Source organism: Amphiura filiformis, chromosome 19 (genome assembly GCF_039555335.1).
Source record: "Amphiura filiformis chromosome 19, Afil_fr2py, whole genome shotgun sequence".
Lineage (NCBI taxonomy): Eukaryota > Metazoa > Echinodermata > Ophiuroidea > Amphilepidida > Amphiuridae > Amphiura > Amphiura filiformis.
Window position 1 is genome coordinate 12,936,384 of NC_092646.1, and position 25,530 is coordinate 12,961,913.

Below are 25,530 nucleotides of genomic sequence, written 5' to 3' on the forward strand. Positions count from 1 at the left end.
AACTACATGTCTGTGCAAATTGTCAAATTTGCTAAACCAACAGTCGTAAGCAGTAAGTCGTGCGCTGTCGAAGGCCAGCGCAGTTTCAATATTATGAGAGGGCCTCTTCATACTATGGTACATTTTGTTTTTCAAGTCTAATAATTTACTCAAGTTTCGCCTTCTGATCGGAAGACTTGAATATATTATTCAAGTCTAACAATCCTGATGAACTTACTGCAAGGGGATCTTTTCATGTTTCGAGCTACGTTTGTGCCTGCACAACTTATTGGCTGTGTAGGTAAAGGTAAAGGAGACGATCCTGTATAAACAGTGATCGGAGTGCCCATCTCTCTTCCATTGGCGATTGGGCCCGACTCCTCCCTGTAATGTTGCTATAGGGGATCGCTACACCTCCTCTACAGCGAATCTGTTACCTTCCCAGCATTTAAGAATGTCGGTACCCATTTAAACATCTGGGTGGAGAGGAGTAATCGAGATAAAGTGCCTTACTCAAGGGGACAACACGATGGCGTCACCGGGGCTCGAACCCTCAACCTTCCGATTATGAGTCAGCGCCCGTTCCGCTAGGCCACCGTGCTCCCCCCACGGCTGTGTAAATTAGTCATAACGTGTACACCAGGCATTGTAAATTATTAATGCGTATAGTTTCTAGTATTTTGTTAATACCGCACCACCCGTAGGGTAGAAGGGAGCGTATCCAGCACGTCAATGTTGATCAGCGTTAGTAGTACTTTGTATTTTGTAGTCAGAGGCCAGAGGCTTAATCAACTTAGTGGTAATGATACCGAACCAAAGACGATTTTCACAGCATCCCACAATTCATTACGGGCTGAACATAGTTAATTGTTAAATGTGACCTTAATCATTAGGATCAAACGCCTCGGGATTTTCTGTTGTTAGGTTACCCAGCAGGGAAGCAAGTATGAGGAGAGTAAATGTGACTGGCTCTCACTATAGCCTCATCCCAATGCCATAGTTCAACAACCTCAATTAAGCAATCAGAGTGCAAAATTTGACCTCAAATTGCAGAGTATGAGTTTTTGTACCCAAACTTTTTAAAGGTCATTCAATGAATGTGCAAATGCACTGGGGTTAAAGAAATGTGCCCTGATAGATGAGCATGTTGTGGATCCTAATGTCTAGTTCGTGTCCCGAATTTCATGACTCGATGTTATAGGATATTCTCCGTTACGCACATCATATTTTCAAACAAGTACCTAAGAGCTCCAGTAATAAGCAATGCAGCGGGTTTCTAAATGGGAACAGGCAGAAATCAGTGTTGGCTCAGCTGGTACAAAAGGCTCCCAGCAGTGTATTGTGGGATGACACGAATATCTTCTTTGATACCGTACTAAATAATGGGCAAGGCCTCTCCTTTTTCTTGAGTGTGTTTGTGTAAAACGGAAGTATTTGTTTTCTCAAGTGTATAGTGGATCTCCTTTGACTTGGACCCCAAACATTTGATAACATGCTAATCTATGTAGGGCACAGTTCCTTGACCCTAATATCCTTGTACACTCATACAATGACCTTTGTATGTAATGACTACGAAAACTCGTCCTCCCATAATATTTGACTTCTAATCTAACAATGAAGGTTATGAAACTATGCGCTTTATATGAGACCATTTGACCGCCAGTGTTAGCGTCTGTTTAGCTTGGTCTTGCATTTGGTCTTTTAAATTGAATGTGTCATCATACTAATAGAGGATTCTAATAAACAGTGTACATGGAAAAAAGGTTGCTCAACCTTATCAAGAAACTATGATACTTTATATCGGAATAAAACAGATAGCTACTTCTAATCTTGTCTTTCATATTGCGTTTTGTTTTTGGACATGAAAAAGTCCAAAATCAAATGAACCGTATTTGTGATGGATATAATATGGTGATTAGTTTATTTTGATTTATACTATGCATCATTTGGCAAATTTGCCCTATGTTGTGTATAACACCAAAAACATATTGCCTTAGTGTAGTTGGTGAGTTATTTATATAATGTGGTAATGTAAAATCCAAATAACCATAACGGGAACAGTCCATTAGTCAGAAAGGTCATAATTTTTCCGAAAAGGCTCTGAGTTTAGGGTTTAGTACATGTTATGTTAGGATTAGGGTTGGCGATAAAGATAGGGTTAGTATTACAGTTAAGAATATGGTTATGATAAAGTTAGGGTCAGCTTTTAGGATTATGATTATTGCATAGGTTATAGGTTAGGGGAAAGTGTAGGGTTAGGTTTTATTCGACTCGATAATCCCACTTGAGTCTGACTAGCAACAACCACTTGGTTACTGTATACCGTTTGCAGCAGAGAAATACAGGAACTCGTACTTATTATGTGATGCTGAAACTCTAGACACATATGGGAATTTCGGTTGGCTTTAATCGCCTTTTTCAAAACGGAAAATTATTTTGATGAACCAGTGATCATAAAAAGAGAAAACAAAAAGCGTGTGTATGTACTCCGGTCCGTACCACCTTGGTGAGCGTGGGAAAAGGACATCTAACTACATTAACTACAAGAAATGTAACTAACAGTAGGCATGATCACACGGGAGCTTACCTCCGTGTTACCGTAACATGTTTCGTATATGTTTTGAAAGGTAAACAATATTTCGTGATTACAGCCACGTCTGACAGGTATGCTCTTAAGAATTTCCGTGGGACTGGACAATACAGTGGTATCGAGGGGAATGGTAAAACTACACGATTTCTATTTTTATATTCAAAATTGTAGTGTACCTTATTCTACTATTTATATTGCTCCTACATATTACTACTACTTAGTTTCTTCATAGAACTGTAGGTTGATCGATCATGGAACAATTTTGCCCACGGTCAAATCAGACTGTAAAAATACGTATGGATTATCCTGTTTGTATTCACTATTGTTTTACTCTTATATTTCGTACCTTTTTCTATTACAGTGTACATCAATAGAAAACGGCGTGGCTGATACGCCGATATAATGATTATTATAGTACAGTCTTGTTGATGTAATTCAGCTGAAAAATGCAAGGGTATTATTATGATGCAACTTTATTCTCTGTTGAAGTGGAATGGATCGATTGTCTGCTCTTCAGAATAGTCTAGACAAGTTTCACATCTGATAAAAAGCATATTTTACGAAAAAAAAAGTGATACTAATATCAAAACAAATTTTCTCCGTTCATGGACAGTCAGACCACGTGCAATGTTAAATATGATACCCACAATTACCCATATTTTACTCAAAATATCCCATATTCTACAAAATTAGCATAAGTTAGCAAAAGTAGTAATCTGATACGTTTGTTTGTCATTATATCAATTGATTTTCTTTTCCATATTATTTTTTTTAAAGATTGTCAGGGATTTGCTGTAGGCCTACATAATGTTTTATGTAACTATCCCAAACAATCGAACAATTATTATAATGTCATATAGAACAAAATGGCCACAATATCATTGAAAAAACCATTGAAATAACTTGCTTAGATCGGAGCTCTGATAGTGTAAATAGCTATCTGCAGCGTCGACTGCTTTCGCAAGCAGGTTATCTATGACTTCTAAAATCGACAGCCTCGAATCACATGATAATAAAAGCTCGGACGTAGATTAACTCTACTTGAATGTCAAGTTGTTGGCTTTGTCATTATTGATTTTTTCATAGATTAGCATATCGGGTCATTCAAACACTGAGGAATAGACGATCACTTTTTATGGATAAAACAATGAAATTAATGTAATATGTTCAAAAACTATCGCTCCTCGTTGGCAATCCAACGAAACATTCACCTGAATTGAAACTTTAAGGATACGATACATGATTTACCGACAAGTGACTCATTTCGGAATGCGATCATGAATTTTGAAGAAAAAAAGTTTCCACAGGCTTCGTTGGGACTCGAACCAGCGGATGCGTGTAATGATAAAAGATAAATCTCATAATGCCATCTTTAGCCTTTTGTTTACTAAAAAAGACGCGTTTTGTAAAGATAGATTAGCCGTTTGCATAAATAGCACGAACGTTTGGGAAAGGTTTGAAACAAATAATAAAGACACTGATGTGATGATGAAATTGCGTTAGTCGTGAATTATCTGCGTCGCAATGTTTTGTTTTGATTTTAGGAATTTGACCTTAAAATTTACGACTTCATGACATTATTATTCGAAATCAACAAAAGATATTTCAACACTATATGTCCTCATGCTTTCTCTAGAATGTTTTGTACATGTATGTGAAATACCTGCAACAATGGCTCGCTGCATAATGGTAAAAATAGCCTTGACCTAAAAAAAGGGCGAGAGGTACCATATTTACGGATTCAGGCTAAATTTAAAATTGATATAAAACGTTTGTTTTTTTTTTTTTTATAAAAATTAATTTTAGTCGTATAAAGAAATTGTATCTGGCGTGAATTACACTACAGTTTTTATTCCTAGGGCTCTTTGACTTCTTCAAATAATTTTTTAATGATCATGAATCCTGGCCCTCTATAATTACGCACAAAAGATCGAGTCCCCTTAAGTGGTCTACCGAAAAATATATACATGTTTAGATCAGTAACTGTGAAATAGTATACCGTCCCAAATGCTGTAAGCGATCCACATCAACGTATTTGCAACTTCTCATTATTTGTCTTTCATTCACCCTCTCAAGAAGAAATATCAAAGAATGAAATATGAAAGAAATATGAAAAGCATGTGGGTATTTGCACAAAATGCCTAGAGATATATAAAAAACGACGAAACAATCTGGATGTTTTTCAATTGTTGCAGAAATCTATGACGGAATAGGATACCGTTATAAAAAGCTAAATCCCTCGGAGGCAGTCTTGATTTGCCGTGGATTACTCTGGGGTTATAAGGTATATACCGCGCTTACTTTTACTCTCAGTTTCCCGTGTATGAATTTGTATGAATAAAAAGCGGAAAAGAACATAAATAATAAGAACGTAAATAAGCCCAGGTGTCCTCAATAATCTGATGCAAAATACCTCAACATACATTTGTGAAAAAATAATGCCCCAATAAATTAAGATTGTAATTCAACAATGTGGTAAAACCATACAAAATCCCGCTTGATATACTTGATGGATTTAGTGTGCATTTTCTTCTTAGTGTTCAGTGCTCGTATTTGTCAGCGCTATAAAAATTTTGCTTGTGGCACTTAGGTGTAAAACAGCAATGTGTTAAGTGTCATATTTGGCATATTAAACGTAGAGGTTTGTGTAAGAATGTGGTATTTTGCAATAGCTGCTGCATATTCACAGCAAAGCTACTAACAATTTCAATTAAATGAACATAGCCTGACATAGCATGACGATTTTTCGTGAACACATCGCGATGTACACCATCACGTGCGACTGTGTGTGCGTAACGCGGACGTAAATCCAACCATGCCAACGCACTCGTGATTCGTCAGTATTTTACTTATTGTATCCAAGGCAGTGCGTTCGCGTTGTAGCTTAAAATACGCGAATCATGATCGCAGTTGGATCGCGTACAGCTGTTGAAAAGCTGTATTCATTCACTTGAAATTTCTAGTATAATAGTTTTCTTATTCATATCAGCGCTATAATGTTCTGCTTGTGGCACTTTGTTAGGTATCAAGACATGGTCTACCTTCCTCATTCAAAAGAATATAAGCTATTTGTTGCCATTTTTGTTTGTGGGAAGATTTCCAAAAAAAGGAAGTATCCATTTCGGTATTTGTTCATAGATACTGTATTTTTACTTGGGAATGCAGATGACAAGAGGGGCTGTTCCGATAATGCAAACTCATCTATTCCTTTCTAATCAGCTATACCATAAGCAATTTAGATTAATGGGTACATTTTCACGGGTACATTTTCTGGACACGTGACACCCATTGGCGCAGATATATTAGCATTATGGAATGTGACCCTGAGCACAGCGGGTGGTTCCTCCTTGGATGCAAAATAAGTTACTTGTCGCAAGTTTATAATATTATGGCTAGAGTTTCCGAGACGTATATAAAGATTTTTTTCGTAGGTAAATATTTTTGAAATTACGTTTTGATGATATTGTGAAGAAATTAAGATTACATAATATTCAATCATTTTGCTATGCACAAATGTCTATCGAAACGGCTGCCAAAAATACTATTCCAATTCAAACTGACTAAAACTTGAATAGCGAGGTCACCTCCGGGGTCAGGGATCAGGCTCGAGGTTACACTCACATTGATACACATTGGTCACATGTCCAGAACATTTTCTCGTGAAAATTTACCTATTAATCTTGACTTATAAAGTAATATCGACAGGTCGGTTGCACACAACATGTATGATTATGTCGCGGTATTATTTTTCATTTGCCCATATTATATTATCCAACGAATAATTCTACAGTGGATTTGAGACGGCAAACATGATTAAATTCCAATAATCAATGACTCCTGCCTGACACATTGAACATATTAAAGTAATTTTCCATTTGTACAAGAGCCCCACTACTGCAAGATGTCCCCTGAGCGTAAGTTTGCGAGTTGAAGCCAATTGTATGAAGTGAATTTGCTTATAATAAAAAACATAGATGTCAGGCTATAAGATGTTGAGTTAGTTATGCAATGTAGATCAGCTAAGCGGGTATAGAAACTGGGAATCATAGGGTGAAAGTGGAAAGCCCGAAGGACCTGGTGGTTGTATGCGCACATATATCCCAATAAGAGGTACATAGTTGATGTCAACACTTATGTTTGGCCTGGAAGCTGGCACATTGACAATCGAGGAAAATGATATGCGGTAGGGTGTATATTAATAACGGCTGGTGTTAGGTGGTCGTGGGCCGTGGTCGTACCCAAGCAATATAACCACCTCGCCAAACATGTTTCTATCTTTGTTGACGGGCATGATGTTTTTCACAAATCATTAAGGGCAATGAAATTCTATTCTATTCAGCTATACCACAAAGTCACATTGACACAGCATTAATGATTTAAACACCATATTATTCCTAATTTGCCAATATATATTATACATCGAATAATTCTACAGTGTATTTAGGACGGCAAACATTACTAAATTCTAATAATCAATGACTTCTGCCTAACACATTGAACATATTGAAGTAATTGTCCAATAATTTGGCTAAATCAATGCACGGGTTGATGTTTTAATAACTTTGTTTGTCTGGCTGTGTTCGTTATGTTATGTTAATTCTATAGTTTGACAAAACACTTCGGTAATTTCAAGTAAACTTGAATATATATTGCATTTTGATGAGTCACAGATGCTGGCACATACTACTTAGTTTTCTACAGATGGCAGCCAACTTGGTAACAATTCCCTACATATCCCGACAGACATAAGTGTTTAGAAAAGGTGTTGAAAAAGGTCACCGGATTCCCCAGGAACTGATTCAATATCTAGCAACAGCTCTTTAAATATTCTATACAATAAATGCTTGTAAACCTCCGCATTGGTTACATTCATTCTGAAAAGAGTCTATTCACACCAACATGTACCCAGGGGGTTTTAAGCTTAAAGCGTGCGTTTTGTACGAGAGCCCCACTACTGCAAGATGTCCCCTGAGCGTAATGTTGCAAGTTACAGCCAATTTTTATGAAGTAAATTTGCTTATAATAAAAAGCATAGATGTCAGGCTATAAGATGTTGAGTTGTGCAATGTAGATCAGCTAAGTGGATATAGAAACTGGGAATCATAGGGTGAAAGTGGGAAGCCCGGAGGACCTGGTAGTGATATACCGTACGCACATATATCCCAATACGAGATACATAGTTGATGTAAACACTTATGTTTGGCCTGGAAGCTGACGAATTGGCAATCGAGGGAAATGAATTTACTTTGATATGCGGTAGCGTTTATTTTAAAAACGGCGGGTGTTATGTGCACAGATATACGTCTAGATGGCCGTGGTCCATGCCCAAGCAATATAATCACCTCGCCAAATATGTTCCTATCTTGTTGATGGTTCGGGCCTGTTCCGGGTGGTACAGCTTTTCTAAACATTTATGTCTATCGGGATGTGTAGGAAGTTGTTACCAAAACACATTGAACATAGTAAACTAATTTTCAAATAATTTTGGCAGTACCATATTGTGTTGCTTTTGGCTGCTCACATGTTAAATAAATATAGAATTTTATTTCTTTGAATATGTATCCCACGATAATGCATGGGATGGTCACTTAAAATTACAAGAACTGCAGCCTTCTACTGTGGTAGGGGCCTACTGCTGATGAAGTTTCACACAGGACATTAATTTAGGCAAATTGGGCGGGAAATAATGTCATCTATTAGGCATTTTTCTCACAGATACGAGTTATACGAAACATACTGATAGATAAATAAAAATCCTCAAACACATATATTTTATTATTGTACATGTTGTACGAACAAATGAAGTACGCCTTTTTTCTCGACATTATTAGCCGAAATAACAAATGGGACAAAGAGCTTTTCATGTATTCCGTTTCCCTAGTGTGTCTATTTTTACTTTGTTTCTCATATTCTAAAAGTGAGCAGACGACACTCACTGATTACCTAAATATGCATTCCCAAGTTGTTACCCGGTATCTGTGAACAAATAATAAAACATATCGACTGCTCAGTGCAAGAAGTGGGTAAGTGTGTAGCTGCCATGTGTATATGAGTACAACTCGTACTGTGTGCAAATTGCCAATTGTTCTCAGGGCAGCTATTGACCTTACCCACTTCTGGCACTGATTAGTCGATATACTGGTATTTGTTTTTGAGGTTTTTTTGGTGTTTTTTGGTTACTTTGTCAGACAGGTGCTTCTTAAAGTCATTTCTCAAATCAAACTGCAGTATTTGGAAGTAAACATAATTGAAGATACTGCATTTATATCTGAGAGACAAATATGTTAAAATAGTATTTTACTTAGAAGTCAGAGCTGCTTACTTTGGCCATTAAAGCAGCGTGCGTCAGTGGGAATTCCTCATGGATTTCTTGAAGCAATACACTGCTAATTACTCCTGGACACACATATTCTGAGACCTGCTCCCGTTAACCTAGGACAACGTCGAAACATTTCAATGTGGCATTTTTCGCCATTATCTGTAATAGAGCTCAAGCGATTTTGTACAAGTTTTGTGGGAGCAAGTATCATTTTGTTAAAGGAAGAACAAACCGTGTGGGCTATTAGTCAAAATGGTCTCATTGCTATGGACATAGTTCAATAACCCCATTTAACAGCATTTGCTCAGAATTTGTATCAAATATATTCAAAAGTACTGGTATTACTGTAGTTCAAAGACTGAGTTCTTCATTATCGACATTTGACATACCAGTGTTACTGAATAATGTTAATGATATCCCAATAATTCCACGCGAAAGGTTCGCTACCTCCTTTCTGTTTCCTATATTTGTGTCGCTATTAAGCAATCAATCATTGACCATAAAGATGGATCTATCAGCAATCATGACCACAAAGATTATCATCTTATAAAAAAAGGAATCGCTGGTCGCTTGTAGTTGAATAATCTATAAAGCTCAACGTAATATTATAGTGTAAAGTAAACCACGGAGGTATTCCGGGAACTGGTAAAACTACATGTCTGTATAGGTTACAAAATTTGCTCAAACAACAATCGTAAGAATTTAGTCGAGCGTTGTCCAAGTCCTGCGCAGTTTGAAATACGAGAGGGATCTTTTCATGTTTCGAGCTAGTCAAGAAAACCAGGCCCTTGCAACTCCTATACCAGCGCAATACAGAAGAATTTGTTGCGCAAACAGCCCTGTGCTAAAAAAGTGCCATTTTTACACAGGGGTCCCCGCGCATTTGAAGCAGAAAAATTTTGCTGCCACCTAGAGAAGCCTACGTACGCATTGTTAGTGATTACGCGTACTATTATAAAGACTTTACCCGCCTGCGACACTCAAATGTGACTCTCGTGCGTAGTCTCCTACACAACCAGTTAATTACGTGGTCCTGACACTCGTCCTGATACAGTCTGGCCCGCGCTCGAGACTAGGTATATGTGCCTCTTGCACCGTCCTCACATCGGTATAGGCCGTTTGCACGTTAATTGTTACAGGGAAGTGATTGTACGAGGTGTCATATCTCATAATTATAATATCCAGTCTGGACTTACTTGAAAATGACTAAATTCGGGCGAGATTCAGGTTTCTGCAAAACAAGATGGCCGGTTTTTCACAGAAGAGCCGGAAGTGAGTGAAATTGGTGAGTAAATTGCCTCAAATCATGCTTCAAATGTATGGTTTGTGTATTTTGTTTATTTTTTCTAAAAGTAAATGACATTATTTTGCCTACTTGCTTTTGTCTGCCCATGAAAATGTCAGAAAACATGAAATTTTAAGGCAGTAAATCGGCGTCTGTGGAGGCACCGTACAATACATACCGGTGTATGCAATGTAGGCCTAAATGGCAATAATACGGTTTCTGTGCATGCACAAGAATCCCTTGTAAAGCTTATGAATATCATGTCTTTTTTAGTGTCTTCACAGCCGAGTATTAAATGAATAAGCCTATATTTTGGCCTACAGTTTACCGTACGTTTTTGTTTTATTTGTTCAGGTAATGACAACCCAGCACCAGGGCCTGGCCTGGGCCTAGCTCGTTCACGTAGCGGTTTCGTTGTCCCACTGGCCTACTTACAAACGTAGATTGCCTGGCGATCGGAGTGTTATCGTCAGAGCACCTCGGACGCTGAATAACCGTCCTGGCCAAGAAAGCCTATATATTACTACATGTACTACTATACTGGGTTTCAAAGAAGAACGCATGAATAGCACTCCCTTGCTCAGATTGACACGAGCGCCCTGTTAATGAGTGACATACGCGGAGCTTTGCGTGTCCTTCCAAGCCAAGGACGCTGGTCTGCGCCTACCAGCGTGACACGTCTTCTTCTTTTTTGATGTTACTCCGCGACCGCAATGATGCACCAGATTTGGAATCACGCGCAGAGGAAATAGGTAGTGCGCAATTAAAATGTTAAGAGTCCCACGTTACATCGCATGGTAAAAATTGTAAAGAAACTGAACAAAAAGGTGTTGTTCAACGATGTATGTAATATAAAATAATTCACTGACGTTTCGTACAAAAGTACTTTATCAAAGTGCGCAATTAGATTATCTTAGTCGCTTGAGTTCCTTTCCTGCATGTAGTGCGTTGACATTATGCTTGTTTTAGAGTTTCTGTGTCTTCCGCTGTGTTTCATTTCAAACTGTGCTTGCGTTTATGTTTTTTGAACGCGTATAGCCATAGGTCAATACTTTCAATGTGAACCACAGACATTTTAGAGGAGGAGAATCGGGACTCGATCGCCCTCTTTATACAGACAGAGCAAAAATTGGGGGTATTCGGTCCCGGTATTCGGTTTCCCTCGTAATGCGCTCGAGGCATTCGTTGTCATGCAAGCGCGATATGGATGATAGGTGCATTTGAGAAACGCACTTGATGCGACCGGCACGTGAGTACCAAGACGCTTTAGATGAGATGCAAAATTGTTTTCATTCATCTCCGCGCATGGTCTGCAAGGACCCGAATACCCATAGACATACCACCAAGACCTATGACTGCCCATCCCTAATGGCAGTAGGTGAAGCCACGTAACCAAGGTGGTCGGATGCGGAGAAATAAGCGTTCATATCTGGAGAGAAAGACGCGCTCATTTGCGTGATTGTTGCATATATCACTCGCGTCAAATGCAACATGTTCCGTTGCCGCGAACATATCTGCTTGCTTGCAACCAGGTATGCGTACTTGTCAAAGTCGTTGCTAAGCAGTGTCGGCTTCACTACGTGAACCAAAGTCACAGGTCTAGGTACCGCACCGTACTTGTTTGTCTGGGCGAATACCCCCAATTTTTCTCCCCATAGCTGACGACGCGATTATATGTGGCGGTATAATAGGGGGTCCTGGTTCTCCTTCTCTAATTCTGTGATGGCCAATTCCATGCCAAAAGTGCCTTTTGTAACGTCCGTAACAAATTTTGGAACATTATTGCTCAAAACAGGAGCATTTATTTCAAACTTGCTAATCATGCCTCCATAGATTGATGTCAGACCTACTTCAAGATAGTAAAGAAAAAAATCTGAGGAAGCACCTTGACAGTTTTTTTTTTTTTTAATGTAAAACGTTACGGACGTTACATTTGAGATAAAATGTAACGTCCGTAACACTCTATCAACAGTGTAGGACGATACAGGAGTATTAATTTCAAACTTGCTTTTCATGTTTATACATAGAATGGAGTAAAAAAAAATAAAACACAGAACTGAATGGAGATTTAAGGATATGTACCATCTGTCAAAAAGGCAGGCACTTTCGCGTAACGTCCGTAACGCTCGTTTCTAATTTCTGTAGCTAATTAACTAAGAAAGCCAAAACAAAATTGCTTCATTATATTGAACATTAGAGTGTGTACTAGTAGCATACTAAGAATTAAAGTGTTATCCTAACAGCAAACATGTGTGCTATTCACTTAAAAGTTGCCAGTTGCATGTATCTGTAACGTCCGTAACGGTGGAATTGGCCTGATGTGAACTTAGTTTGCTTGAGACGACTAGCTTCGGCCTTCGCATCATTTGAGTTTGAATTTGCTCATCAAAATAAACACCGACCGATATATGCATGGCGAGTTTAGAGTCCCAAGCTGTCAAAATGCAGAATAAATAGCATGTGGCCAATTCCATGCCAAAAGTGCCTTTTGTAACGTCCGTAACAAAATTTTGGAACATTATTATTAGTTTCAAACGTGCTAATCATGCCTCCATAGATTGATGTCAGACCTACTGTACTTCAAGATATTAAAGAAAAAAATCTGAGGAAGCACCTTGACAGTTTTTTTTTTTTCATTATGTTAAACATTAGGGACGTTACATTTGAGATAAAATGTAACGTCCGTAACACTAAATCAACAGTGTAGGACGATACAGGAGTATTAATTTCAAACTTGCTTTTCATATTTACATAGAATGGAGTCAGGGCTTGCTCAATATAGTAATCAGAAAAAAATAAAACACAGAACTGAATGGAGATTTAAGGATATGTACCATCTGTCAAAAAAGCAGGCACTTTCACGTAACGTCCATAACGCTCGTTTCTAATTCATGTAGCTAATTAACTAAGAAAGTCAAAACAAAACTGCTTCATTGTATTGAACATTAGAGTGTAGCATACTAAGAAATAAAGTGTTACCCTAACAGCAAACATGTGTGCTATTTACTAAAAGTTGCATGTATCTGTAAAGTCCGTAACGGAGGAATTGGCCTTAAGGCCGTATAAAATTGGTTCTCGTCCCCTACCCCAATTTCTGGGATTTGTCCGATTTTTTTAAATAGATTTTTCAAATTATTTTAGACTTCGGAATGATTTATGAAATCTTCTTACATATAAATAAGTTTATTAGCGAACAAGGATTTTGTGGTACTCTAGGGGTTTATCCTCAGAATTTCACATAAATTGAAAAAAAAGGCCTCATCGTTTCCTCAAGACTGAAAACTACTGACAATGCTAATTTTACATTGAAAGAAAACCCTCCCCCTCCCTCCTGTGCGATTGCATCAAAATTCAAATTTATAGATGAACTGATGTCATTGACATGTCAGGGTGAAATGGTACGGTACTTTCAGTTCGCTAAATGATTTCGTAATTATTAACTGATCATATGCTTGTATTGTTTGCAGATGATGGAATATCAATGTGTTTTGGATTGATTTGATTTCTATGAAGAATCTGTGAAGACACAGTGGATGGTAAGTAGATCCATGAATGCCAACAGCAACTTACCCATGGAGACAACAATCGAGAATTCAGAACATTATTATTATTATATGTGTACAAATGATGAAATCAAGAATATGAATAATGTTAGAAAATTGGGATTAAAATCTCTTGTAAAATTATAATTTCTTTTCAGTATCAGATTCATTTAATAAATCCTAGAACAAACTTTCTTCTTGTAAGTGGTAAAGCTAGTTTTGTAGTGTGAAGGGGCAAAACCAAATATTCACCCATTTGTCTATTTTGTGTCCCATTGTGCGGGGGGAGGGCAAGACAAATTTCATCCCCATTTGTAAATTTGTGTCACATTTTACACTTTACTCTTCGCTGTCCCCATTTTATACCTGAAAAGGTTTGGGAGGGGGCACTCTGTCTCTCCTGGCTATGCCAATACTTAATTAAAATAAATTGGGATCTTTTAAAGGTAAGAGACTTCAGTGAACTGATCGGTTATATTTTAAAGTTTTAGGGGCCTGAGCTTTCGATCCTAGCAGGATCTTTATCTCTGCCTTTGATAAAGATCCTGCTAGGATCAAAAGCTCAGCCCCCTAAAACTTTGAAATTTTACTTAACAGGCTATTTTTGTGGATAAGCAGTTTACAACAGCTCACTTTTTAACGGTTATATTTTAAGAAGTCTCACAGCAAAGTTAAGTGAAGGGTGAGAAAAACTTCACATGGTAATTTCATGAAGTTAATTCATCGCATGAAATTTGTGTTGTTAGATTTCATCCATGCAAATTGCATGCAATAGCTTAGCTGAGACCTATTTTTAAAAATATCAAAATGTTTTCTGTTTAATTCACTTTTTAATATATTCTTATTATTTCTTTCTGTTTTACAGGGAAATGTACAGCCACCATGGTTTCAGGAAAAGCAACACAATTTGTGACTCAAGAGACTGAGCATATTCTTTCTTGTTGATAAATGCAATCTACTAGTACTACATGTTTGCTACAAAATTCTTTAATGACACTATAAATTGGTTTTGGTTAAAGCACAATCTTTCAACAAAAATCAGTAAGGATTTGATGAATCTCTAAATTAGGAAGTAAATGGCATTTTATCTGACTTTAAGATGGACTAATAACCTACAAATGTTATAAATTTTACAATATTGTAATGTATGAATACACCAGGTAAGTGCAATAATAACAATAGTCCATGGTTACATTCAAAAAGCTGGGTGGAATATTTTATAATAATTATAATATTCTTGCAGATGTTTAAACCTGGTCATGGTACCTCCTCAACCATCCTGCCTGGCTTCATCTGTTTTCCTTTAATTTTTTTTGTTTGTATATATAAAATTGGAAAAGCAGATCACCCATAGAGGCTACATCAAGATGATGTGAAGGTCAGGAGGTGTCATAAAATAGACTGGTCACTACTCACTAACATATTTGAGACCCTTGTAAAATAGAGGATAGGCAGGTCCAATATACATCTGCAGTATCCACCAAGCAGTGGCGGCACCAGGAATGTTTGTTCATTTTCATGGGGGTGGGGGGCAAAGTAAATTTCAGGAGGGGCAAAATCAACAGATTTTGCACAAAATTGCCACAGAAAGTTGAAATGTGTGTGATTTGAGGTTTTTGTCTCAAAAGTGGTGGGGAAACTGGGGGGCAAATGACCCCTTGCCCCCCTGCAGTGCCGCCACTGCCACCAAGACAAAATATTGGACATGCCTATCCTCATATTACACCAGACTTTAGATGGTAGCTTTAGCTAAATTCCTCAAGTACAGCTGCTAAGCTCCCAAACAGGGAGCCATTGAAACATGGCAAATCCACAATCATGAAGTACAAGGTCCGATGTTGATTTTAAGATGTGGAACCATTTTGGATTTGACCCCTGGTGACCACAAAAAGGTAATACAGGGGTTAAAAATTGACAATGCTCCGAAAAGAGACATACCAAATTACTCCTGATTACAAGGATTGAAACAAGATAAAGTTTGTGATATCTATGACCTATCGTTATGGAGTTATCGTACAAAAAACACATATACAGGTAAAATGTCACTTTTTTTATATTAGGTCGTGCAGGGGTAAAATTTCAACTTGCTCCAATTTTGAAAAACATGGTGGCAAATTGTTTGTGTAGATGACCCAAATCAGAAAAAGAATAGTTTTGCCTATAAATGTGTTCACATACTGAAATAGAGGTCAAATGCCATTGGATGGCCTTAAGCCATTGTTGATCTTTGACTTCCATTGCACATAACAAGTAAACAGTTAAGAAGGCAAGTTCTATATCATTTTTTGATATTTATGTCAAGATGAGCAATTTGACACCATTTTTGCTAAAATCAGAGTCAGTTGAAATTTTTACCCCTACAACCAAAAATGTGATATTTTGCCTATAAAATGTTGTTTTTGTAGGATATGCTATGTTACGATAGGTAATTTTTTAATCCTTGTGATCAGATGAGTAATTTGGAATATCTGTCAATAAAATCAGCAATTTTTATTAATTACCACTGTATGACCTTTTGTGACCTCTGGAGGACACCAAGGGTCAAATCAAAATAGTTCCACGTCTTACATGTAAAATCAACATTGGACCTTGTACTTCGGGGTGCACCACTCAGTCCGACACGACACTAGCCCGACTACACAAATTCCATGTACTTAAGGGTGCATATGTCTGAAAATAAAAACCGCTGCAACAGTCCGACACCATGCTAGTCCAAAACTGAAAACCATAGCACTAGTCCACAACTGTGAACCACAGCACAAGTCTGAATCCGAAAAACACTGCGCTAGTCATAATCTTCAGATTCGGACTAGCGCAGTGTTTTTCAGTTTCACACTAGCCCAATGGTTTCAGTTTCGGACCTATAGGGAATTTGTGTAGTCGGACTAGCGCAGTGTCGGAATGAAGGAGTGTTTTCCAGACTCGGACTAGCGGTAGCGGCAAGTCGGACTGAAAAAGTGTTTCAGATTCGGACTAGCAGCATGATGGACGGGTACAGTGTATTTCAGATTCGGACTAGCGTCGTGTCGTGCTAGCGCTCTGTACTCTATATTTAATGTGGAACATTTTTCAGTGCTTTAGCTAAGCAGCTGTACTATACTGTATGTACTCCCAGATCCACACGCCAAGGCTACTAATCACTACAAGTACGACTAAGTGTATTAACATCCAAAACTCAAAATGTTGCTAGTTAGTGAAGGTTTATGGTGAAAGTTTACGCAATAAATAAAATGATTACCAAAATGTACTTATGATTTGAAACTTTGCATTACATTTAGTGTACTCTAGATTTTTTTGATAACATAGCAGTATGGGCTGTGCAATAATTATGATCCCCCTCCCGGACAATTTGATGTACCTTTCAACAAGATCGAATGATTTTTAAAGTTTGATAGTTTATTTATGACTATAGCAAGATAGTACTTATGATTTTTAAAGAAAAATACCCAATTTAAAAGTTGCACTTTACAGCGATCAATGGTTATTATGCAAGCATATTGTGGCATGTAAAACCCTGTCGTTGTCTTCACAGTGATTTCAAATTGAAACAATCGACTGTAACTTGTGGGCATTTTTCTTTAAAAAAACACTTCTTGGCTGTTGCCAATACTGATTGACATGATTGGATGTATGTGTATCAAAATACACGTAAACAAACCATCATTCTTTATGTCAAATCATTGTGAACACGATTATTAGTTCTGAAGCTACAGGCGTTATAACAGTTGCATAGGCTTTGTATAAGTTCACTTTCTACATAAAATAACTACAAGAAACCTGTTTACTAATGCATTGACTTGCAACATTTATTCAGTTATATTGATATAGTTTAGATTAGAACATCACTTCTAAGTTGAGTGTCCCCCGGTGCATGTGTCATTTTAACCAATCATATCCATTTTAACCAAGATTTTAAAAATCTTCCACAGTGGGAGCATGTTCTTGAAGTGGAATTGACTATATTTGAAGACCGATTTAAAAAGACTAGTTTGACATCCTGTCAACAAGACCGAGTTTGTACTGTGCAGGTCCGCAACCAATCATACCTCGCCTTTGCCCTGAAGTGGGATGCAAACCAGTCTTTTTTAATTCGGTCTTCAATTATAGTGTTAATTATTTTGAAATCCATACTCTCCCTGTATATGACTTATAAATCTGTAATGTTCCACAACTGGAGTGGGTATTAAAAGTAATTCATACACTCCTATATATCAAAGCAGCCAATCAGAAAAGCTGTTAGAAAAGTACGAAACATGCATTGATTGTGTATATTGTGCACTCCGCGTACTACGCGCAGTGTTTCGCTCGCGTTCGCGTAGGATTGATTCATTTTTCGGGCGGGTTGATGCATTTATATTTGGTTCTTTTTCCAACATTTTTAGTGATAATTTGTTATATAAAAAAGGAAAAATCATGTGGTTTTTTTCTTCTCGTGTATTAAATAGATTAATAAACTTGTATATACTGCCAAAGGTCCATGGTTCAGCTATGGTGCAGTAACCGCTCTAGTTTAGTTTGTTGCTGGTATACATTAGGGTGATTCACAAAAAATAAAATTGGTATTTTTTAATGGGACACCCCCACATTTTGTTCATTTTGGTAATAAAATTATACCTGCAAAATATGAAAAAAAATCAAAAAAGTTTAGGGGGTGCTACCGGTCAATGAACTTTTGTACACAAAGTCAATGGGATTTTTTGTCAAAAATTTCAAACGCTTATTTCAGGGCCTAAAAAGTCTACCAGGCTTGCAAAACTGAAGTAAATGTTCAATGATATACCTAACTTTGTGAAAACATGGGTTTTACCAAATTAAAGTTCATAGTTGACTGTAATAATAAAAAATGTTTCAAAAGTGACAGAGGGAGTGTAGCTCAAGAAAAGAATACCCTGGGATATCCCCTGGAATCCCACCAGGCACCCCAAATTTATACCTTATTGAACTGAACTGTTGATAAAAAAAAAAAGATTAAAATTCTTCACATATTAGTTTACCCCAATGGTGATACCAGCTTTTGAAATCTTATGTAATAGTAACTATCAAAATCCATACATCTGTATCAGGGGTGGTCATTATGGCCATACCTGATGAAGATTTGTATTGTTTGAATTGAATGACCACAGGAAGGATTAGATTCACCATGGTTGAAAAGAAAGGTATATAAACACAACTTTATATTAGCCAAGTACCATAATATTTTGGCTGTTCCAGCAACTGCCTTGCCCCAAATGTAACAGTTTTCACAAAAATGCAATTTTCTGGAAAGCGGGTTAACATTTTTACAATTTTCTTTAGCATTTATTTTAAGGACATTACTCACACTATGATCAAATATTTTTGGCACAATCAGGGAAAATTAACATGGCTTTTTTGTGTTGTAAAGAAAATGGCTCATAAATCCCATTGACTTTGTGTACAAAAGTTCATTGACCGGTAGCACCCCTAAACTTTTTGAATTTTTTCATATTTTGCAGGTATGATTTTATTATCAAAATGAACAAAATGAGGGGGTGTCCCGTTGAAAAATACCAATTTAATTTTTTGTGAATCACCCTAGTATACATGCATCAAAAGTCTCCTGCACATAGTAAAAGTCCATCTGATGTTGAAAACGATGCCGCACAGTGCAACAATAATACCTCTCAGGGCATATGATGGTGCTTTCACTTAAGGGGCTGGTACCACCCGGGGGTACCACATACAAATAGAAGAACTTGCGCTGACCATTCAATCAGAATCTGGGTGGATCTGTGAGCTCTGAAAAACAAAGAGAGAGAGAGAAAATTTTAATATGTTTTACATAACACATACAAAGAATTTAGGGGCATTTTAAGGGGTACAAATTTGTGACTAGTTTTGCATTTTTCTCAAAAAATAATAACACACCTTTACTTTATACTCTATATAATGTACACCAATATTTTACTTTTTTATGCATAATTGACATCCGGAGGATGGGTTGGTACCAGTTGTGGTTGCAGTGTGGTAAATAAGCAAATGGCCCGGGCAAATGGGCCCTTGTTCTTGAATCTTTGGGCCCTCATAAATCAGGCCGGCCCGCAAGGCAAATTTTCATCGGGCCCGCATTGATTTTAATGGGCTACGGGCTTTACCACGCTGTGTGGTTGTAGCACTAACCTCTTGATCACCACCATGGCCTGGGTTTATTCCTGCACTGAGTGCTGAAAGTGAGCATGGTAAATTGGTAATCGATCCATGACCATTCCTCCAAGGTTCTTCCTCCAGTATTCTTTGTAGTTTGTACATTCTAAAAACTTCCTCAGTGGTGGTACAAAATTTGCATGGGCTTCCCCAGTCACACCCAAAAATCACAGAAAATTACACTATTTTTGAGAAAAAAATTGGCAATTTTGCAAATCCCCCCAATTTTGGAAATGATTTTAGGCTAATGAAATGAAATGATTAATTTCCCATCACATTTTTTTCCGTAAAATATGAGGTCATGATTTCATTATTCATTATTTTGGAAAATTTCATTATTGTCAAAACTTTCATTTCAAAACAGTTAACGCTGAGATCATCTTTGCAACAGATTGCGAATTTCAAAAAATCAAAATTATTTGATATCAGAAAGACATGCTTCGTATTCAGAATGCAATTCGATACGTCTGAGGTGTTCTCATGTCCCACAAAAATACTGTCGAAACGCCATAAACGCTCATTCTAGATCCCTTAAGAGCAATGAAATTTTATTCTATTCAGCTATACCATAAAGTCACATTGTCACAGCATTAATGATTATATCGCCGTATTATTCCTAATTTGCCAATATATATTAGCCAACGAATAATTCTACAGTGGATTTCAGACGGCAAACATTGCTAAATTCCAATAATCAATGACTTCTGCCTAACACATTGACCATATTGAAGTAATTGTCCAATAATTTGGCTAAATCAATGCACGGGTTGATGTTTTAATAACTTTGTTTGTCTGGCTGTGTTCGTTATGTTATGTTAATTCTGTAGTTTGACAAAACACTTCGATAATTTCCAGTAAACTTGAATACATATTGCATTTTGATGAGTCACAGATGCTGGAACATACTACTTAGTTTTATATAGATGGCAGCAAACTTGGTAACAATTCCCTACATATCCCGACAGACATAAGTGTTTAGAAAAGGTGTTGAAAAAGGTCACCGGATTCCCCAGGAACTGATTCAATATCTAGCAACAGCTCTTTAAATATTCTATACAATAAATGCTTGTAAACCTCCGCATTGGTTACATTCATTCTGAAAAGAGTCTATTCACACCAACATGTACCCAGGGGGTTTTAAGCTTAAAGCGTGCGTTTTGTACAAGAGCCCCACTACTGCAAAATGTCCCCTGAGCGTAACTTTTGCGAGTTGAAGCCAATTGTATGAAGTAAATTTGCTTATAATAAAAAAACATAGATGTCAGGCTATAAGATGTTGAGTTAGTTATGCAATGTAGATCGCTAAGTGGATATAGAAGCTGGGAATCATAGGGTGAAAGTGGGAAGCCCGGAGGAATTGGTGGTTATATGCACATACATCCCAATGCTAGATACATAGTTGATGTAAACACTTATGTTTGGCCTGGAAGCTGGCACGTTGGCAATCGGGGGAAATACTTTGATATGCGGTAGGGTTTATATTAATAACGGCTGGTGTTGTGTGCACAGACATACGTCTATGGCCGTGGTCCGTGCCCAAGCAATATAACCACCTCGCCATATATGCTCCTATCTTGTTGATGGTCCGGGCCGGGCCGGTTCCGGTTGGTACATGTGACCTTTTTTAACACCTTTTCTAAACATTTGTGTCTATCGAGATGTGTAGGAAATTGTTATCAAAACACATTGAACATAGTAAAGTAATTTTCAATTAATTTTGGCGGTACCGTATTGTGTTGCATTTGACTACTCAAATGTCAAATACGTATAGGACTTTCTTTCTTTGAATACGCATCCCACGATAATTCATAGGATGTTCTCTTATAATTACATGAGCTGCACCCCTCTATTGGGGTACTGTTGCTAAAGTTCCACATTGGACATTTAGGCGTAGCAAATTGGCGGGAAATAATGTCTTCGACATTCTTTTCTTTTTTCAAAGATACTAGCTACACGAAACATACTGATAGATAAAGAAACACCCTCAAACCCATATATTTTATTATTGTACATGTTTTTCTCGACATTATTAGCCGAAATAACAAATGGGACAAAGAGCTATTCATGTATTCCGCTGCCCTAGTGTGTCTATTTTTACTTTGTTTCTCATATTCTAAAAGTGAGCAGACGACACTCACTGATTGCCTAAATATGCATTCCCAAGTTGTTACCCGGTATACAAAAAACAAAACATACCGACTGCTCAGTGCAAGAAGTGGGTAAGTGTGTAGCTGCTATGTGTAGATGAGTACAATATACTGTGTGCAAATTGCCAATTGTTCTCGGGGCAGCTATTGACCTTACCCACTTCTGGCACTGATCAGTCGATATACTGGTGTTTGTTTTTGAGGTTTTTGTCAGACAGGTGCTTCTTAAAGTCGTTTCTCAAATCAAACTGCAGTATTTGAAAGTAAACATAATTGAAGATACTGCATTTATATCTGAGAGAAAAATATGTTAAAACAGTATAAAAATAAAAGACAGTCTGTACAGGTAATTAGAGAATCAGGTACGTTTTTACTTAGAAGTCAGAGCTGCTTACTTTGTCCATTAAAGCAGCGTGCGTCAGTGGGAATTCCACATGGATTTCTTGAAGCAATACACAGCTAATTACTCATGGACACGCATATTCTGAGACTTACTCCCGTTAAACTAGGACAACGTCGGAACATTTCAATGTGGCATTTTTCGCCATTATCTGTAATAGAGCTCATGTGATTTCGAACAAGTTTTGTGGAGACAAGTATCATTTTATTAAAGGAAGAACAAACCGTCTGGACTATTAGCCAAAATGGTCTAATTTCTATTGACATAGTTCAACAACCCCATTTAACAGCATTTGCTCAGAATTTTTATCCAGTATATTAAAAAATCCTGGTATGACTGTATTTCAAAGACTGAATTCCTCATTATTGACGTTTGACATACCGTGTTACCGAATAATGTTAATGATATCCCAATAATTCCACGCGAATGGTTCGCTACCTCCTTTTTGTTTCTCATATTTGTGTCGCTATTAAGAAATTAATCACTAACCATAAAGATGGATCTATCAGTAATCATGACCGCAAATAATATGATATTATAAAAAAGGAATCGCTGGTCGCTTGTAATTGAATAATAAAGCTCAACGTAATATTTATAGTGTAAAGTACACCACGGAGGTATTCCGGGAACTGGTAAAACTACATGTGTGTGTAGGTTGCTCAAACAACAATAGTAAGAATTAAGACGAGCGTTGTCCAAGTCCTGCGCAGTTTGAAACATGAGAGGTGTCTTTTCATGTTTCGAGCTAGTCAAGTAAACCTTATAACTTTGTCTCCGTGGACCAGTCGTTATTCTTTGTTTGCAATATCGAAACTAGATATGAGCATTCTGTACAATAATGATACCCTAAATTTCTCAATTGCCTGTCGCAAAAATTCAAATCTTTTGATCTTTACCTGCATAGCTATAAAATTTCCCCAACACATTTACTAAAACTTACTATATATTCTTAATACCAGGATTTTGAAAATCGATTTAAAAGAGTTTCTGTACTCAGAAAGGAAACCTTGAATCACACTATTCTGTAGAGTAAAGAATGCAATATCAACGCCATTGCCTATAATGGCATTGCTCGTTTCATTGCATTATTGAAGAGCCGTATTAGCTGTGTAAAATAGTCGAAATTGTCAAACTGCAGAAAACAGTACGGTAGACTAAATGAAAAAATGTTTCAGTTTATTCTGTTACCATGGCTGTTGTAATTCTGCTTAATCTCAAAGTAGGTAAAAGGGTACATAATGTGCACTAGAAATAATGTGCACTAGACATGGCAAATTATTAATGCGTATAATGTATAGCAGTTTCTTGATATCGCACCACCCGTAGGGTAGAAGGGAGCGTATCCAGCACGTCAACGTTGATCAGCGTTAGTAGTATTTTATATTTTGTAGTCAGAGGCCAGAGGCTTAATCAACTTGGTGGTAATGATACCGAACCAAAGAAGATTTTCACAGCATCCCACAATTCATTATGCGCTGAACATGGTTAATTGTCCAATGTGACCTTTATCATTAAGATCAAACGCCTCAGGATTCTCGGTTGTTAGATTACCCAGCAGGGAGAATGATCACTTTATGGTTCACTACATTAAAGTATGTCGAGAATCAATGGCTTGTTCAAATTTGTGTACCAAATTTCATGACTCAAAGTTATCTAAGATAATAGCGCTCTTAGGATGTTCTCCGTTACGCATATCATATTTACAATCAAGTACCAAGGGCTCCAGACAGTAATACAAATACAGCACGTCTCTCATTCTGTGTTGGTAGACGTCAGTGTTGGGTCGGCTAGTGCAAAAAGCTCTCAGCAATGTATTGTGGGATGTAACGAACATCTTCTTTGATACCGTACTAAATCAGGGCTAAGGCCTCTCCTTTTCCTCAGTGTGTTTGTATAAAACGGAAGTATTCGTTTTCACCTGTGTAGAGTGGATCTCCCTTATACTTGGATACCAAACATGCCAATCTGTTTAGGACACAGTTCCTATAAACCCCAATATCCGTATACACTCATACAATGATCTCTATATCACTATGAACCACAATAGCCTCATCCCAATAGCATAGTTCAATTACCTCAATTAAACAATTAGAGTGCAAATTTTGACCTCATGCTGCAGAGTATGAGTTTTTGTGCTCAAATTTTCAAAGGTCATTCATTAAATGTGTAAATGTATTGGGGTTATAGAACTGAGCCCTAATAGATGAGCATGTTGTGGATCCTAGTGTATGTGTTGACTACGAAAACTCGTCCTTCCAAAATGGTTGCCTCCTAATCTGCAAATGGAGGTTATTAGCCATGCAGTGGAAAATGAGGCAATTTAGCCTACAGTATTATCGTCTGTTATATAGGTTTAGTTTAGTCTTAAATGAAATTGATTTGTACGGGTCACTATACTATTAGAGGGTTTCGGTGAAACAGTGTACAACAAAAATAAGGTTGCAGTTGCAAATTTGCTAGAAACTATCTGAATCTGGCACGTCAAATTATAATTTTCAACTAAGTTAATTATAATTGACATATCATGTGATGTAATTTGAAACATTGCTGACTACCTTTATGTAATACTGGAAATCAAAATGAAACATATATTATTTACTTATGAGAGCGAAACATGCGGAACTAATCTTAACTTTCATATTGCGTTATTTTTGTCATAGAGAAGCACCGAAATCAGATGCACATGCATCGTATGAGTATGTGGGTGTATTGCAGTGGTTAATAAATGTATTCTGATTCGGCAATTGGGAAATTCCCTCTGTGTCCTTTTTAACTCTAGAGAAAGATTATCGTAGCGTAGCGGTTGTCAATGTATGTTTCATCTTAAAATTGGGGAATTATCTATATAATGTGGTAGTAATTTTATACCATCCTAATAATAATAATAACGACCACATGTTCTATAATCCCACTTGATTATGACTAGCAACTGTCAACAACCACCGAATTACTTTGTACAAGTTGCATTAGAGAAAAAGACGAGCCCAGATAATCCTTGTTGATTGAGATCGATTGACGTCATTTTATCCGAGTTTATTGAGTAAATTACATCACACGGGACTGTCTTTCAAATTGCATAGAAGCGGGAGTATCAAACCAACGGATG

The 25,530-nt window shown here is 37.2% G+C and overlaps 1 protein-coding gene and 1 long non-coding RNA gene across 4 annotated transcripts in view; both read left to right on the plus strand.

The window, feature by feature from the left end:
- Positions 1-25,530, plus strand: part of LOC140140933 (metabotropic glutamate receptor 1-like) — a 274,990-nt gene that overhangs the window by 197,288 nt on the left and 52,172 nt on the right. The gene's annotated exons all lie outside the window — the stretch shown is intronic.
- On the plus strand, positions 10,060-15,345 carry LOC140140934 (uncharacterized). 2 transcript variants are annotated; one of them, XR_011857335.1, is made up of 4 exons: positions 10,060-10,173; positions 10,528-10,925; positions 13,641-13,709; positions 14,581-15,345. It is a non-coding gene; the product is annotated as an uncharacterized lncRNA (long non-coding RNA). The 2 variants fall into 2 exon arrangements; XR_011857336.1 differs by lacking the exon at positions 10,528-10,925.